Source organism: Aethalodelphis obliquidens, unplaced genomic scaffold (genome assembly GCF_003676395.1).
Source record: "Aethalodelphis obliquidens isolate GAN/ISIS:26980383/991018 unplaced genomic scaffold, ASM367639v1 scaffold15, whole genome shotgun sequence".
Lineage (NCBI taxonomy): Eukaryota > Metazoa > Chordata > Mammalia > Artiodactyla > Delphinidae > Aethalodelphis > Aethalodelphis obliquidens.
The window spans coordinates 12434955-12452225 of record NW_020837959.1 but is presented as its reverse complement, the minus strand read 5'-3'; the positions used below and the strand labels follow the sequence as shown (position 1 = coordinate 12452225).

The window sequence follows — 17271 nt, the reverse complement described above, 5'->3', positions numbered from 1 at the left end:
TCACCTTGACTGCTGACTTCTAACCTCCAGAACTGTGAGACAATAGATTTCTGTTGCTTAAATCACCCAGCTTTGGAGCACTTTGTTAGGGCAGCCCTAGCAGACTTCTAGAAGAGCATCCGTATGAGAAATGAAGACCTCAAAAGATTTTCACAGTCATTCACACTGCAAAGAAAGGGCTTTGATCCCACCTTGTTGTCACAATGAAAAGAAAAGCTTTTACCCTGAGCTGTGGGCAGAAGGAGCTCTGGAAAGTGGCTGAAGAGGAACGATCTGGAGATCAGAACAAGGTGTGGGTCTTTCTGTGACTGTCTCCTCTCATCCAGTCAGAGGAACCCAACTTTATTAGCATGGCCTCATCTGCTACCACTCTCACTGATAGTTTAGGTCCATAGTCAGTGGTGTTATAGCAAATACAGAGTAAATACATGTACAGCAAACTGGCTCTTCAAAAGAAAAACGTGTACATACATGTTTATTATAGATTTTAACTATTGATATGTAGCATTTAATTTACAAATAATAATACCCTTGGTTGTAAATTGTTAGCCAGTTGATTCTCATGGAATGCGTTCATTGATTTTTGCCAATCCCTTGCATCTGGGGCCAACCTCTAATTGCAATTAAACCATGACTGATAAATGGAGTTGCTTCCCAATCCACTAATTCTTCTCCCATCGAATGTGCTGTCATGAAATCTGATATGTGATTTTCTGTTAAACTATTTCTCACCCTTGTATTAATTATATTCATTAACTGAACATGTTCCAGCTTCGGCAGTAAATCAAGCTCCAATTTACCATGTCTACTGATTTCCATGGTGTAAATACTGCACAAGGACCAATTTCAAGCTACCGATGTGTCATCACTGAATGCAGATTTGGGGAGAAATGTCCAGTAGGGCACCGTTACGTAGTATTTCCACCATTCAGAGGCCATAGATGTAGATAACCCAAGAGCATAGGCTAAATGTACTAAAATATTTAGGCAGTGATGGATTTTAAGTATTATTGTCTTTGTTTTTGGTATAATGCATCTAATTGTAAGTTTGTATCACTTAATTTTTTATAACGGCTGTGTTTAACAACCAGCTCTCAAAATACCTAAAAATTTAACAACTGGCTCTCCTGGGCTGGTGCAGGCGAGCCCCAGCACACCACTGCCTGTGGCTATTAACAGCCTGTAGATTTTCCCATTACATGAACACAGGCAGTTTCCAAGCTACACCCTGAAGAGGAAATAATTACACCTAATACAATATTACTCTTTCTCTTTCTACCACTCTTGCCCCAAGATGCAACCCATAGAGTTTAGCATCACCCATCATTAGTCATGAATACTGATTACATCTTATGGTGTACACCAGCCTGTGAGCCCTTAAGATCAGGGACCATGTGTCCACATCACCGAGCAGAGTCAGATACATGGTAGTTTCTCAGTGAATGTTTGCAGAACCAGTGACCTAAAATTATGACCTAGTGTTCCAAGCAATCACAAGTCTACTTAGGGTGCGTGACCATTTTTTCCCCTTCATTGTCCCTTTTCTGATCAATTTATGGACAAAATGGCATAAAACTAAACAGACAAAATGAACTGGGTCCACAAGTCATTCCTGTCTTCCTCTCCTAAGCTTAGTTGTTAAAGAATGGCTGTTTGGCTTGGTGGGTGAACGAGCAAAACTGTCTGAATATCACCCTAGGAGCCCTCTCTGGATGGCTTGGACTACGAGTCAGCTGGAATCAGCAGAAGGGGCTGCTTCCAGTGGGACCAGTAAATTTCTGCCTCTAGAAGGAAGGTACATAACGTCCTATAGGCCCCGAGGGAGGTCTCTAAGTGCTGGACGGCTAATATTCCCAGACAATTTCTACCTATAGTTGGCTGCCCAACCCTAGATTACCTGCTACCAAGCAAGCTGTGTATTTCCCACTGGCCTGGGTACTCTCTCACCTGTGCTGTAAAGAAAGAGTCCTGCAGAGAGGTGGGGTCCAGCCACTCGGGTGGAGACCCACACTGAGGGTCTATCAGTGCCCTGGCCCAGCACAACTTTCTGGGACAATGAGAAAATCAGGGGTAGAGCCCTTCTCTTCTCTCAATGCTCCCGGCGTCTGTTAGTTTTTCACTTCCCCAGTAAAGCCTGTATTATAACCCAAATGGTGTAACATTGTTGAATTGGCCTCAGACCCAGATGGGATTCACCTGGCAGAACAGGTAGGGCCCCAGAGGAACCCACCTTCAGATCAGGCACCCACGGTGTTCTGCGTTGGCTGGGACTCTATGCACGTGGCTCCAGGGGAAAGCCTGAGCCAATGAATCCGGCAACCTGGAGGCCAGCAGTCCCTCAAAGAGATGTGTGATCTGGTGACCATTTTTCTAGATCCCTAGTCCTCAAATGGCCTATGTGTAAATTTCCAATAACACACAAGCTGAAAAGCAAAAGGCGGTCAAGTAAAACAAAACTCTAAATGTCCCTCGATGCCACGAAGCCCACCGAGCCACCGCACTTGATGTCATACGATCTTTACATGGTAATTTCTTGTTGATGCCCGGAGGGAACTAGGGGCCCGTGTTCACAGTCCAGAACCTAAAGGGGCGGCTTTGTTCTGGGAATCTTTGGAGTACAATGAAAGAGGTATAAGAGGGCTTCCCTGGTGGCACAGTGGTTGAGAGTCCGCCTGCCGATGCAGGGGACACGGGTTCGTGCCCCGGTCCGGGAAGATCCCACGTGCCGCGGAGCAGCTGGGCCCGTGAGCCATGGCCGCTGAGCCTGCGCGTCCGGAGCCTGTGCTCCGCAAGGGGAGAGGCCACAACAGTGAGAAGCCCGCATACCGCAAAAAAAAAAGAGGTATAAGAGACTCAATTCTTCCAGATGTTGTGACATGAATGTGTAACAAACAAATGGTGAAAGGTGAATCTCAGTTCATTGAAAGCTCCACAGATGATCCCACAAAAAGAAGGAAGGTCCCCAAAAGATGCCAAATTATACACCAGCATATTTGGTTCCTTTCAGTCTTTTCTGATCATCATTGGGAAGCAAACACCCAGGGTCATCAGCAAGACGCAGCTGGTGACCACCTTAACGCATGCAAGACACACGGTAACTCTACACCAGGTGCCACTGACAGACATTTTGAAAAATATTTGGAGAGAACGTCTGGGGCACCACGTGGTTAGACCACACTGACTAAAAGAATAGCAAGCTCTTCATGCTTCTGCTTCAAGGGTTCAACGGCTATACGGAAGCAAATTGATCCAAGTCCGAAGGAAATTGGAGTCCATTTTATGTTATTCTCTGATGCCTCCGAAAAGATAGCATAATTCTTTGCCGAGGGTCAGGAAAATGAAACTGGGCTTTGCTTCTCGTGCAGTACAGCTCAGCAGTGACAAGCACAACGGGGTCGTTGTCTTCACATCTTCACATCACCCCAGCTGCTACCCTACAACCAGTCCTGCTACGCCTTCAGATCAGGCACCCACGATGTTCCGTGTTTTTTATGTTGGGAATTATATTGTTGGTTGAGACTGTCAAGTAATTACCAACAGCAAAAAACAAACAAACCCAGCACAAACACAACAGCATGCAGCCCTAGGCTGACACATACCTCTGACTCTAGCCCTGTTGAGAAGATTCTTTCTGAACAGGGAAAAAAGGCAGCCATAGCCACAGAAGCTGTTTACAATAAACGCTGTCAAGAAATTGTTTGTAATATGACATTAATTGTGATTGAAGAGCTGTACCTACAGTTTCTGTCTGCAGACTCCCAGATGTGTTCTTTTTGCTACTTGAATCCCAGAGCCCTGTGTGAAAGACTGAAGGTCACCGCAAAACTCAAACGTTAATAGCTTGGTTTTGATGGAAGTAGTTAATGTCAATATATTTTCCATAACCTATTTATTCATTGCACATCTACCTTCTACCTAACACTGTTGTTTCCACACACAACCGTGTAACATAAAGACATTCTTGTGATATAATATTAAGTGAACAAAGAAGGCAACCTACGTACACGCAAGGTTCCCCTGGATAGCTCACATCCATTCAACGAATACCTACAGCATTTGTATTCAGCAATCTCTATCTTTATTTGGAGCTCTGGAACTAGGTCATTTTTTTTTCCCTTTTAAAAATAGCCCAGCATATTTTTTCAAGGTTGGTAGGGTTGTTTTGATTCTTTCATCTAGCACATAATAACGGTGAAAGCTATGTTTATCTTAAGGATATAGGATAATTCTTAGAGGGCTCTGAAACCCACCAAGAGAGGAGCATCTGAGATTTTTTAAGGTAATCATGGTGTGAGTTCTTAGCATTCAAACCTACAGTAAATGGTTTCAAGATGGACAATATAACACTGATTACCAAACTCCAAATTAACATTCATGTTCCACTTCTAAGGTGACACACCTGGTTCTGCTTACCAGTGAGTTTAATTTCTTTCATAACTACAAATTGGCAGGTTATGCCTTGCATAGTCATTGAATTTCAGTGTTTTGAAACCAGCCTACCTGTGTTTCAACAACCTTGTCAGTAGTTTCAGATCTAATCATCAAACCATAGTGGCAGATGCAAAAAAGTGCAAAGCACCATGATTTAGGAATTTATAATTTCCAATAAAACAGATGTGTGTAAAAAAGTTAAACTGTAAGAAATTAGTTATAACTTTAACACGTTAAGACGATACTAGAAGAAATGTCCATTTTGGTGTGTGATTGAGTATATGGATTCCAACTCAGATCTGACTGGCTCCAAACTCTGTGCTCTTGGGTTGGACATAGACATTTCCAGAAAAGGTCTGCCAAACTTGCTCTATCCACTAACCTCAGAATTCGTCTTTTAGCCAAATGTCTCTGAAAGGCTCAGCTGTCTTTCACAAAGAGGAGACATACGGCAATTGCGAGATGGGAAGACCTTGATACAAGTCTCGGGGGCTGGTCTGCAGGAGGGACTCTGGAATGTTTTTCCCCAGCAGGGGCATCTCATGTCATCTGTTGTTCTGGAATATTAAGGACACTCTCCAGATTAATTGATAATGACAATGGTAGCAGCTGTTGGCGTTCCTAAGTGCCTGCATTTAAGGTTTAGAGGACTTTTACATGAGAAACTGCCATAGAAAGATCATCTGTCCTGGTTTTGAGCTTGTCCTATGGTTTATAAGATGTTATCAACTGGGGGAAACTGGGTGAAAGGGACACCGGACCTCTGTGTCCTATGTTGGCAACTTCCTGTGAATCTATAATTATTTTAAATTTTTATATTACAAAAAAAAATTGTAACTCTGTAGTTCAGCAGGAGGGACACACCTTTTCCAAGGTCAGAAGTAGAAGAGGCTCTCCTTGCAACTCCTAAACAGACCACCTCCCTGCATTGCTCTCAGTCCCGGAGCCAGGCTTTGCAGCTGGGGCTGGAGGTGGCCTGGGGTGGAATTTGGAATTCAGAGTCGGGGGTGGGGTGGTAGCCCTGGTTCTCCCACTAAGCAACTCTGTGATCTTGCCCACATTCCTTAGCTCTGAATCTGTTGCTTTATCTGTCAAATATGTCTGTCTCTTTCAGAAAAGGCCACCTTCAGTTCAAATGAGATAGTGATGGTTCCTTGAGACAATATGTATGAAGGACCAGGTAGCTGCAAGAGGACATACAAACGTGGGTTTCTTCTGAAAATCATCTTTGTCAGATTTGGCCCAAGAGTCCTGTGAGAGGCCAGCAGCCCGCCCCATGAGATGCTTAAGTCCCTCGGTTTTGCAGTAGAAGTCCTTGAGATGCTCATGGCTCAATGGGCTTGAGTCTTTGCCTCTTAACCTCACCATGAGCCCAGCACCTCCACTCAAAAGAAGCGAATCAGCTCCTCTTCGTTTTCTACAGCTGCTTGCATTGCCCTCCCCACACTCCACGGCCCCCGGACTGTCATGCTGCCTGTACCAGTCAGATGTGTCCCCACCATCATGGCAGACCCATCATCGGCTGTGACTCAGGGCAAGTCCCCAAGCTGCTTTCCAGGGCTTCTAGTTGGAGGTTTTGTCCTGCCCTGGCCTGTGCCACAGAGCTGAGCAGTGGCACTGAGCAAAGCCTAAAGTGCCCAAGTGCAAGAGGATTCCTTCCCCATGGAAAGGTGAAGACCAGCATGGCTGCATGGGCTTTGCTTTGACCTTGAAGCCACATGGGTCCCGGAAGCACGAGCTGGCCAGCCTGATTTCCTGCTCGAACCTGCACACCTGGAGAGCTCTCCTTCCTGCTCATGTCCAGAGCGTGGGTCGAGTTTGCGCAGGAAAACAGGGGCCATGCTATCCCTTCCGCGTATGAGGAGTCTTAATTCAGGGGAAGGGAAACGTTGAGGCAGTTATTTCTGGAAAGCTGGGCGTCTCTGATGTGGTGTGGGGACCAGCAGCACCCACATCACCTGGGAAATTATTAGAAATGCAAAATGGGGAGGGCAAGTCCCGGACCCCCTGAGTCACTTACTGCAGGAGGAGAGCCCAGCAATCTCTCTTTAACGAGCCGCCCTCCCACCCAGTGCTTCTGATGCGTGAGAACTACTTTGAGCTTCTGGCAAGTTGCCATGGATCTTACACCTGCCTGCAACTGCTCCTGAGTCTCACGTGTCTGCCTCTCTTTGGGAAGCGCTACCCCAGGACCATTCGAGGGGAGCAGATTCTGAGAAATATGTTTCCCAGCTTCTCCTCTGCAGAGGAGAACTTAGACAGGAATATTAGTGGTATCAAAGAAACAGGTCAGCACAGCCAGTAAGCAGGAACTTACGATAGTTGCCCCTGAGGCAGTTCTGGCCATATTCACAAGGAGTTATGCACCAAGTCATGTACCAGATCCTTGTCTTCAAGGGTGTCCCCTTAAAGCCTCACCCAGGGCTTTTAAGGGCTGGACTATGTGCCCAAGAAACATCTTTCTACCCCAGGGATGGTCGCAACCCCCCCCCCTTTACATGAGAGTTTCACGTTAAAAAAGTCCTTGAGGTACAAGTGGGGAGTACATAAGTAACACCAAAGTGGGTAGAACTTGAGCCAAAGTAGTTAACGGAGAACTAAAGGAGTGACATGGGGTTACTAGTAATGGAATGCTAACATTCTGGCTCACCTTTCCGTTTCATAATTGGAAATTTATATATGCAAATGTATGGAAATTATATGCAAACACTCCCAGGATTAAACAGTCACTAACATTTCATGTTATGCATAAGTATATTAGGTCAGTTTCCTAATTGACGCAAAGGTATTTTGGCAGCGCTGGGCAACTGCAGGGAAGGTGGAAAGGGAAGGGGAAGACGGAGAGGCAGGTGAGAGTGCAAGGATGCCAGAAGCAATCAGCATTGACTGGACTATCAAGAGACCGCTGGTAGATTGCATTTACTAAAAATTTTCAACACCTGTGGGCACCCACCATGAGCCCGGCACTGTGTTAGGTCCCAAAAACATAAGGAAGAATAAGACACAGTCCTTCTTTTCAAGTGGTTAATGTTCCAGTAGCCAGATAGACACACATACAAAAAATTTAAAACAATATAATTAGTGCCACGGTTAAGATTGTGGGTAACTTGTGATGTGATCATTGGAGAGAGAAAGAATTGCTTCTTGGGGGCTGTGCTGGATATCTTTTATTTGCCTCTCTATATCTGCTTTCAATCTTTCAGCACCCTCTCGGTGGGCTGCCTGTGGTCACCAGCTTCCAAGACAGCTCCCAGTGACCTCCTTCCCCTGGTACTTATGTTTCTGCATGACCCTCTCCCTCATTGTATTAAGGTTGATTTATGTCAGAAGAGATACATGACTTTCAAAGCTAGGTCTAAAAGACATCACAGCTTCTCCACTGTCCTCTCCCTCTCTTCAATCACCTGCTCTGGGAGGAGCAAGTGGCCACGTCATCAGGACACTCGGGTAACCTTATAGAGAGACGCACAAGATGTGGAACTGAGACCACTAACCAACAGCCATGTGAGTGAACAATCGTGGAAGCAAGCTCTCCAGCCTTCAGATGACTATGACCTCAACCGGCTTCTTCAATTAACCTCATAAGAAACCCTGAGCCAGAATCCAGCTAAGCCTCTCCCCAGTTCCTGCTCCACAGAAGCAGGATAATGTCTGCTATTTAAGCTACTAAGTTTTGGAGCTTTGTTGCACAGAAATAAATAACTAATACACTGGCCTATAGACCGCATCAGCGGTCTCCCTTGCCCTCTCACTTCCAGCTGGGTTCAGCTAATAAGGGTTATGAAGAGAGAGTGAAGATAGAAAACAGAGGGAATTGGCGAAATTTGCCTACCAGGCTTCCTTCCTACGGAGTCACTGTGTGCTGTGTATGAAGGTCTCAGTTCCTGTTTTGTGGTCAGCCCCATACAGCTACGGTCACCAGGTCCTATAGTGATGACACTCTTCCCCTGCCCTTTTGGGCCCTGATGTTACGAACTCCGGCATCCTGTCATCTTTCCCTTGTAACTTCCATATACCCAGACCACACCTTTGTAAACAACCCCTTTATGAACCCTCCTCAAATGACCCAATTTGAGTATGCACCTGTTTCCTTCCTGCTGAAACCAAGGCTAACATAAACAGCGAAACTCAGGAAGTCTCAAAAAAGTGATATTTGATCCAAGTCTTGAAGGATGAGTGTACTCTTGTCAAATGAAAAGGGAAGAGCAACACATGTTCCTGTATCAGTAGCCACAGGCGAGTAGAAAATATCTCGTTCCAATATTGTTACAGCCATGGTTGCTCAGTTCCATGCGACACCATTCACACTGTGTTCTAAGTGGATGACGCATAGACTTAGGCAATAGCATCATAATTGTAGGACTGGATTTCAGTCCATATCCAAAGGTGCATACAAAATATTATTTTCCACATTTTCTACAGTTCAATTTCTATTTCTATTTCAAACAACCCATCCCATAGGCAACAAAGTTTCTTAATTTGAGATTTCTGCTCTCCCTCCCCTAGGATGAAATGGGGCAATAGGAGATTTAAAATTTTTTCAGCAAATATTTCAAAAACACCCGGCAGTGTTTAATAACATTTTATTTCTTTGGAATACACTAACTCAGTATTTGTTATAGTTCAGCGTAGGTTAGATTAGCGTTCAGGGTGGCCAATGAAAAGAGGTTCTGTCACACAGCCGATTAGGCTGAATGTGATTCAGGAGCACATTTAATCTCTGTAAGAGAGCAAATAACTTTTAACGGCGTTGCTCCATCCACTGTTTGTATGTAAATAGGAATGCTAATTATATACATAAGTTTTATCTACTCAATACAGCAGCTCAGCGGGACGTCCACTTGGAAGTCTTCTGTCAGAACTTTGTGAGAATTGTTTGAGTTGCTTTTTGCATTTAAAATACATTTCTTTAAAAAAGACTCAAATTCAGTCTAGTAACTAATTTACATTGACCTTCCACCCAATTAGTGCCCACCAGTGAAGCTTAACCGCAAAAAAACGGCCAAATGCATTAGAATATAATCTGTAGGATCAATGAGGCACACTGGAATCTTTTCAAATCCAGATTATGAAAAAACCCTTGAAATAACTAATTAAAATAAGAACCGACCATGCATTCAACCAGCTGAGCTGAAGTATTTACTTAATAAGGTTACTGGCAATAACATTGGAGCCAAGGGAGCAGAATGGAAAAGACCCCCATATCACAAAGGCCCAATTGAAGCCGAAATTAAGTATGCTGATCCTTGCTTTCAACCTGAGATAAGATGTGGAAATGCTGGCGCTTACCATCGATTAAGCAGCTGTTTGGAATTCCCTTACTTCTTTTTCTGCTTTCACAGAACACCTGCTGGGGAAGTGCACAAAATTGCAAGACACTTGGAAACCAGGACATGAACTTACCTTTACATCCTGGGGTAGTAACCCCAAATATCTATCATAAACACCAGACTGAGAGTTAAACCACAGGAGACAAGGCTATGATTTTCTTCTTAGCCAGTTATATTAAGAAAAGCGCTTGTGGTATTCTGCGCCCAAGGTACAAGGATAGTTCTAGTTTAAAATATTTGTTTCAGGCTTCCCTGGTGGCGCAGTGGTTGAGGGTCCGCCTGCCGAGGCGGGGGGCGTGAGTTCGTGCCCCGGTCCGGGAGGATCCCACCTTCCGCGGAGCAGCTGGGCCCGTGAGCCATGGCCGCTGAGCCTGCGCGTCCAGAGCCTGCGCTCCGCAACGGGAGAGGCCACAGCAGTGAGAGGCCCGCGTACCGCAAAAAAAAAAAAAAAAAATTTGTTTCTGTTGCCCTGTCATTGTCCAGCTGGGAGCTCTCTGCAGTTCCACTGATTGGATGGGGAAGGAGGAAGCCATCCTCCACCTTCCTGGATCACTCCACCCCATCATTTTCTTGGGAGACAAAAACGATGACATGTTTCAGGTATATACACACCCACCTGATTCACAAACCATATGTCCAATTCTTTTGTTTTGAAAAGAGTCTTCATACTATGTTCAAACTAGATGAGGCTAGTTTGTGCTGTGGTAACATCCTCCAAATCTCAGTGGCTTCAAAGATTGACTTCTCACTTGTAGGACACGTGCTTCATTGTCTGAGGGCTCTCTTCTAAGTCATCCTCACAATGGGACCCAAGCTGACGGAGCTGCCAACCAGCCGGAATGGTGCCTGGCTCTATGCCAAATAACACACTCATTCTTTAAACTTCTGCTTATATTTCATTGGCCAAAGTATGTCACCGGAACATGCTGGAGTCAACCCCGCCATATGCATGAAGTCATAAAAATCCGAATATTTATGAACAGTCCCATGACCCTTCAAAAAGTTCTACATATTCCTCCCAGGAAGGGATAGTCACAAAGGTAGAAACGTGAAAGGAAACAGAAGCAAAAGGAAGTAAAGCAAAGCAAAGAGCAGATCAGAGACGCGGATATGAGAAAACATGTGAGGAAAGGATGGAATTTGTGGAGAGGATTTTTAGTCACTCATATGACCTATATTTAGATTTTTGACAGTTGCATATGCACAAGAAATTTCTCTTCTCACCTTCTCCCAACTTTGGCTCTTCAACTGATAAAGAATGACAGGCAGAGGAGGGTGATAAGCTGACAAGACAGCACCATGCTGTGTGTGTGTGTGTGTGTGTGTGTGTGTATGTGTGTGTGTGTGTGTGTGAATGTGTGTGCTGGTGTGCAAGAGCTGTCATGTGAGGCAGGTTGTTTTATTAATCCTCCAAGAAAATGACCAGGGTGGAGGAGTCTGAAAATGAGTGTCTGCAACAAATAGCTCCATTATGGCACTCGTAGGTGTCCACACCTCATCTCTACAAGGAGCTCCTTGGCCAAGGAAGAGGGAAGTGTTGGAGAGTCTGTAGCTCTCCAATCACAATTTTCAGCACATGGAAATGTGTGAGTCCAAAAATATCTCAGGCCCAAGGATGGTTGCTCAGATTTGGGAAACAAAATGAATGCCCCAAACACAGATGCCCGATTGAATATGAACCTAAGATATATTAAATAATTTTTTTTAATCCAGTGGGTAAAGGATGAGCTATTTCATAAAGAGGACTGGGAAATCAGGAAGTTCTCCAGAAAGAAATCCATCTAGATACTTGCTTCAGCATTTCACTAACTGACATAAATTCTAGCTGCATTAGGGATTAATTAAACCACTGTATTTCAATTAAACCACTAAAAGAAAAACTTAGAAGAAACTAGGTAAATACATAGTGTCTGGATGGGAAGGACTTTTTAAACATTAAAGCTACAGTAATTTAATTACAAGAGAAAACAACAATAGATTTTACTACATAAAATTTTAACTTATTTGTCCAAAAATCAAAATAAAAGGTGTGTCAAACTTGGGGGGGTGCTGTGGGGAATGGTATCTAATGTGATAGGCAAAATGTGAAAGGCAAAGATGAACAAATCTTCACTGTGTTAAAGGCTCTCACAATTCAATAACATAACAAAGAATATGGCTAAACATAAGAAGTCAGCTTCTACTAATGAATAAAGTAATGAAGGTAGGTAGACCAAGGGGAGAGGCCGTAGATTGGGGAGGCCAGGAATAAGGACAGCACCACGGTTCAACATGTCCCATGGGCAGACTAGTAAGGGTACCTACCGCAGACCCACCAGGTGTACACCCAGGTCCATCCAATCTCTCCCAATCAGGCCCTCTGCCCCATCTACCCCCTAGACTTCCACAGCAGTTGCTGAGTCCACCAGTCTCTCTAAGATTAGTCACAAATATTCTAAGCATGACGAACAGCACTGTGTCAGACACATTTATCTCGTGTCATTTTCATTTGTTCAGTTTTTGGCTATCCCAATAAATAGCAAGGCTCTTGAGAGTGTGAGCTTCCTGTCTTTATGAGAGGCAGCGTGCTGAAGTGAAAAGAATAAATTTTTTTATTAGTTATCTATTTTATACACATCAGTGTATACATGTCAATCCCAATCTCCCAATTCATCCCACCACCACCCCGCCTGCTTCCCCCCTTGGTGTCCATACGTTTGAAAAGAAGAATAAATCGATTCAATGTTGCACCTCCCCACCTGCACCCCTGCTGCTTAGTGTGTACCCTTAGGTAAGCCTCCACTCCTATCTGTAAAGTGGAGGTGATTACATTCAATACCTTCTTTGCCAGGTTAACATGGAATCCAATGTCCTGATAAATTTAAAATGTCATAAATCATAAAGTCTTATATAAGTTCCCAAGAAGTTTACCATCACTTTTCATACATAATAAAAACAATAACAATGAACATTTTTTGTATGGTGCCAAGTACTCTGTCAGATGCTTTCTTTACATAGTAACCCTATAAGGCCAGTAGTATTATCTTCATTTTCAGATGAGAAAACTGAGAGACATAAGGAGATTGAATAACTTGCCCAAGACCATGCGTAAATGGCAAAGAAGGGACTCCTTTATTACTTTGTATTTTCCTTTGTGTCTAGCAGACTGTATCCCACATACGGCGTTCAGTAAACATGGGTGACATGATTAAGCTTATTTATACCGTTCACGGAGCAAAACAGCCTTTGTAGGCTCCCCTGCTGTAATAGGCTTTTATTACATGTTTACATCTAAAGAACATAACTTGCCCTGAGATTTACCAGAAGTCCTGCAATACTCGCTTTGTGTAAGCTGGTGTGGCCACATTTAAGGCCAGGTGGCATTAACTTTCTCCTTTCAAGCTTTTCACTCTTTGTCACTAGCTATAAATAAGTCTCCTCCCTGGTAGGTAGTACTTAAAATGCTTCATCTGACTTTCTACCTCCCTGAGCGTCTCAACCAGGCAATCCTTGGGGGCAACTAGACTGGCAGAGCGATACGTGCATGGACCTCCCGCATCTCTCAGTGTCAGCCAGACCGTAAGGGCCCTGTAGTGCTTGATTCACTATGGTGACAACACTGCTTCTTCCGGGTTTCACCTTCCCTTTGCCCTTGAACTTGTAGTTTCCAAGTTGCAGTATTTACCACAGTCCTGAACTATATTTACTGTTTTTATCTGCAGGTGAAGGCTCTGATTCAAAGAAGCCAAGTATAAAATATGCTTCTTTACAAAATAAACAAATCCACTGTGTTTGTCTTTGCCTTCCTGTGACAGTCCACAGAAGCTTAAAGCAACCTTATTGTATCCCCTAAGAAAACCCCCCTAAAAGTCAGAACTTCAGAGCTTACATTTTACAGATGAGGATCGGAGGTCCAGGGAGGGGACGTGCTTTGTTACCCCAAAGATCTGATTTGGTCTTAACTCAGTAAGCAAGGTCCCCGACTCACGTCTTCAGGGATCAATTTGAAAGACTGGCAAAATGAAGTTTATTTCATTCCACCCCCCACTCGCCGTGGATTGCAGGTGACCCTGAGGAGAGAAAAAAGGGGCTTCTCAGGATTCTGGTTGCTGTTCCCCAGGCATGTCCAATCATCTCCACACAATGAACATTTGAAAATTAAACAGAGCTCAAGAGCTTGAAATCTCTTGACCAGCTAATCACACCATTCTGAGCAGTGAGAATCCTGGAGAAGAAAGAGCGCAGCATTATTGCATTTGTGTTAAGCTGGTGATGTTTACTCGCTCATCATTGGTCAGGGAGCTTTGGTCCCTCTCGCCTTTCTGGTTCCCATTTGGAAAACATCATATGAGATTAAATTAAAGGCATCACCAGCCTCGTGCTTTACTTGGTACTTAAAGCTGTCTGGAAGGAACCCCAGGGCATCACAACTGAATAGTTGGATCATCTGCCTGGTATGATCCCCTTTGCTCTGGATTCTTGAGAGAAATCATCTGTTTGCATCAAGTCTTAGAGCATCAGTCCTAGAGCGCTGGCAAGTGCAGACACACGAAGCCATCGATCTCACCAGTTCTCACATTCATGCCAAGAAGTTCTCAGTTACGCTTGAAATTCCCAAGAAGCTTCAGGGCTCTTGGAGCATCTGAAGAGGAGGGAGCAAACAGAAAATATAAAACACTGGCAGCCAATGAATCGAGGGAAGAGTGTGTGGTGGAAGATGCTGATAAACTCTCTCTCTCTCTCTGACATGCTTGGCTATCACCCCTCATCTACTGCTGCAGACACTGGAGCAGACAGACTGCACCAGCTCTGTTGGAAAGGGGATGGTAGTATCATCATAAGTGGCACGCTTTACTGGGGAAGAGACGATGCATTTAAACGAGTGAATTCCTTGGAGGAAGCGGGTGAGTCATCAAGGAAAGGAGGAAAGGGATGTTATCTGCTTTCCCCTGCTTTTACCTCCTGGCTTTAGAGCTGCCTCCTCTGCTCTGCTCCACAGGCTTCTGTTTTAAATTATCACTAAATGAAATAGAATTAAAATGGGATGGAATAGCCTTTGGGTGACTCTGCTTTGCATCTAAATCCTTGAAAAACAATGGAATTCCAAATTCTGAACACTTTCGTATTCAAGGAATAATTTGAGTTTGAGGACAAGAGTGATTTTTTATAGCTTCTTTGTAGTAAAGAAGAAAATATTGCTGCATTTAACAAGGAAGAATGTGATGGGGTGGAAGAGGAGAGTTTACTGAAGCTAAGAGACTAGCCCCTGATCCCTTGCCTCTGACTCTTCATATGAAAAGGGAGGAATTTGGAGGATGGATTTGACTTTTCTTAGGGTGTGAAGAAGTTTAGCAATATAGTTGTAGCCTTTAGACTGGCCCTATCTGGTACCTTCCAACACTGTGATATGTGACCATAAGACCAATTCAAGTTGGATGAGGACCCAGTGTCCTTAGGGATTAAGCAACCACCTTGCCCAATTCCTTTATCCACTCCTCCAACCATCTACACTGAAGGTCAGAAGGGTTAGGTAACTTGTCCAAGATCACCCTGCTGAGGGGCAGCAGACTGACTGCTACCTTTAGCCAGCACCTGGTGGTCCCCCAATCCTTCACACTGTCTAGTATAATGTTCAAGGCTCCAGCTTGAAAAACTAAAGCCACCAAAATTGACACATACACACTGCTATATTTAAAATAGATAACCAACAAGGACATACTGTATAACACAGGGAACCCTGCCCAATATTCTGTAATAATGTAAATGGGAAAAGAATTTGAAATAGAATAGATACATGCATGTGTATAACTGAATCACGTTGCTGTACAGCTGAAACTAACACAACATTGTTAATCAACTATGCTCCAATATAAATAAAAATTTTAAAATAAAATAAAATTTAAAACTAAAAATAAAAAAACAATAATAAAATGAATTCTTGGAAAAGATAAGGAAAAAAAAAAAAAAAAAAAACAGAAGCCCAAGAATTAGAAACTCTGTGATCTGACTAAGAAAAAGAAGTCTCTTCACTCAGCCCAAGACAGACTTTTTTGATAGATTTGTTATAAAGCCTCAGACTTAGAAGCATTCCTTGAGGTGGTCAATCCTTTTGAGGATGCACACTTCTTTGGATAGGTTGACAGAGAAGAAACGTCCTCCATGCACACAGACACGTTATTGGTTACAACTCATATGAAACCCTCACTCCTTCTGAAGAGTTCTGAAACCATCTTCCAGGAGGATGATTCCGTGAGAAGGATCTTCAAATATTAACAGCACTTTGAAGAGAAATATAAAGACCACTGCTGAAATTCCTTGATAATTATAGTCACCGAGGAATTAAATCCTGTGTCTGTCAGAAGGCAGAGAAGAGTCTCTTGGGCTGGGCTCTCAGAGAACAGCAGGCATGGAGGGAATCCCTTCTGCATTGTCTGCATTCAGAAAATAGGATCTCTTGGGAAGTACCATGAAGGAGGAACGTTCAGTGTTACTAACGACAATGAGGGGGCCAGTGACTTACTACAAAGGAAGCATCAGTCATGAGCTCAGCTGGACAGCCACACGACTGCAAGTATAGGAAAAACAAAGCTTACACTCAAAAGAAAAGCAAGTTAGGAGCATGGCAGATAACAAAGGAATGAATAAATATAAACGACGAAAAATTCTCAGCCTCACATAATATAGTAAAAGAAACATTTTTTCATATGTCAAAGAGAAAAAAATAACCTTAAGATTGTAATTCTCTGCCAGAGAATTATAAGATTACAGCCTTCTTATTTAGTCCTAGTGGAAGTTTACATTTTTCAGAGGGTAATTTGACATAGTACAGGCCTTCAACATGTTCATGTTCTTTAATTCAGTGATTTAACCATTTATAGAAATGTCACACGATGAAATAGTGTGCACAGATTAATATGTAAAAATGTCATTGATGTATTTATAACAGTTCAATAATAGGCAATTGCCCGATAAAAGACAATTGGCTACATATTTAGCAATAGGCAGGTGTCTAAGTAAATTATGGTCTGTGGAGCCATGACTATTGGGCAACCATTAAAAATATGTTGACAATAGCTACTTTTGACAGGGTCCTTACTCTGTGATAAGTTGATATGGAGAATGTGACAAAAGGATCTAGCTGCATTATAAATACATGAAACAACTTCACTGAAGGGAACAGGAGAATAAGTAACTTGGAAATGAATAGTCTATAAGACTAAAGGCAAAAGAAACCGTACATAAGCACTGTCATCTAGTTGTTAAAGTTCTTTCCTGTAAGAGTATGGGTTAGCAATTCTGAAACCACTAATCATGTACACAGTAACTGAACAATTAAGTAAATAGATGGAGGATGGTGGGATAGAAGTTTCTCACTGTTGAAGTGAGAGATTACAAATAAGCAAGGAGAGGATGTTAGATTCGTCCATGTGGTAAGGGATTAGAGACGGCTACATCAGTATAAACTCACATCTTGCTTAATATAGATACAGATGGTTACATATAGAAATATATATACATCATTAGAATATAC

General features: G+C 43.2%; 1 pseudogene; it reads left to right on the top strand.

Annotated features, from left to right (window-relative positions):
* The first annotated feature begins 203 nt into the window (after window positions 1–203).
* LOC113625294 (60S ribosomal protein L7a pseudogene) overlaps window positions 204–17271 on the top strand; it is a 136584-nt pseudogene continuing 119516 nt past the window's right edge.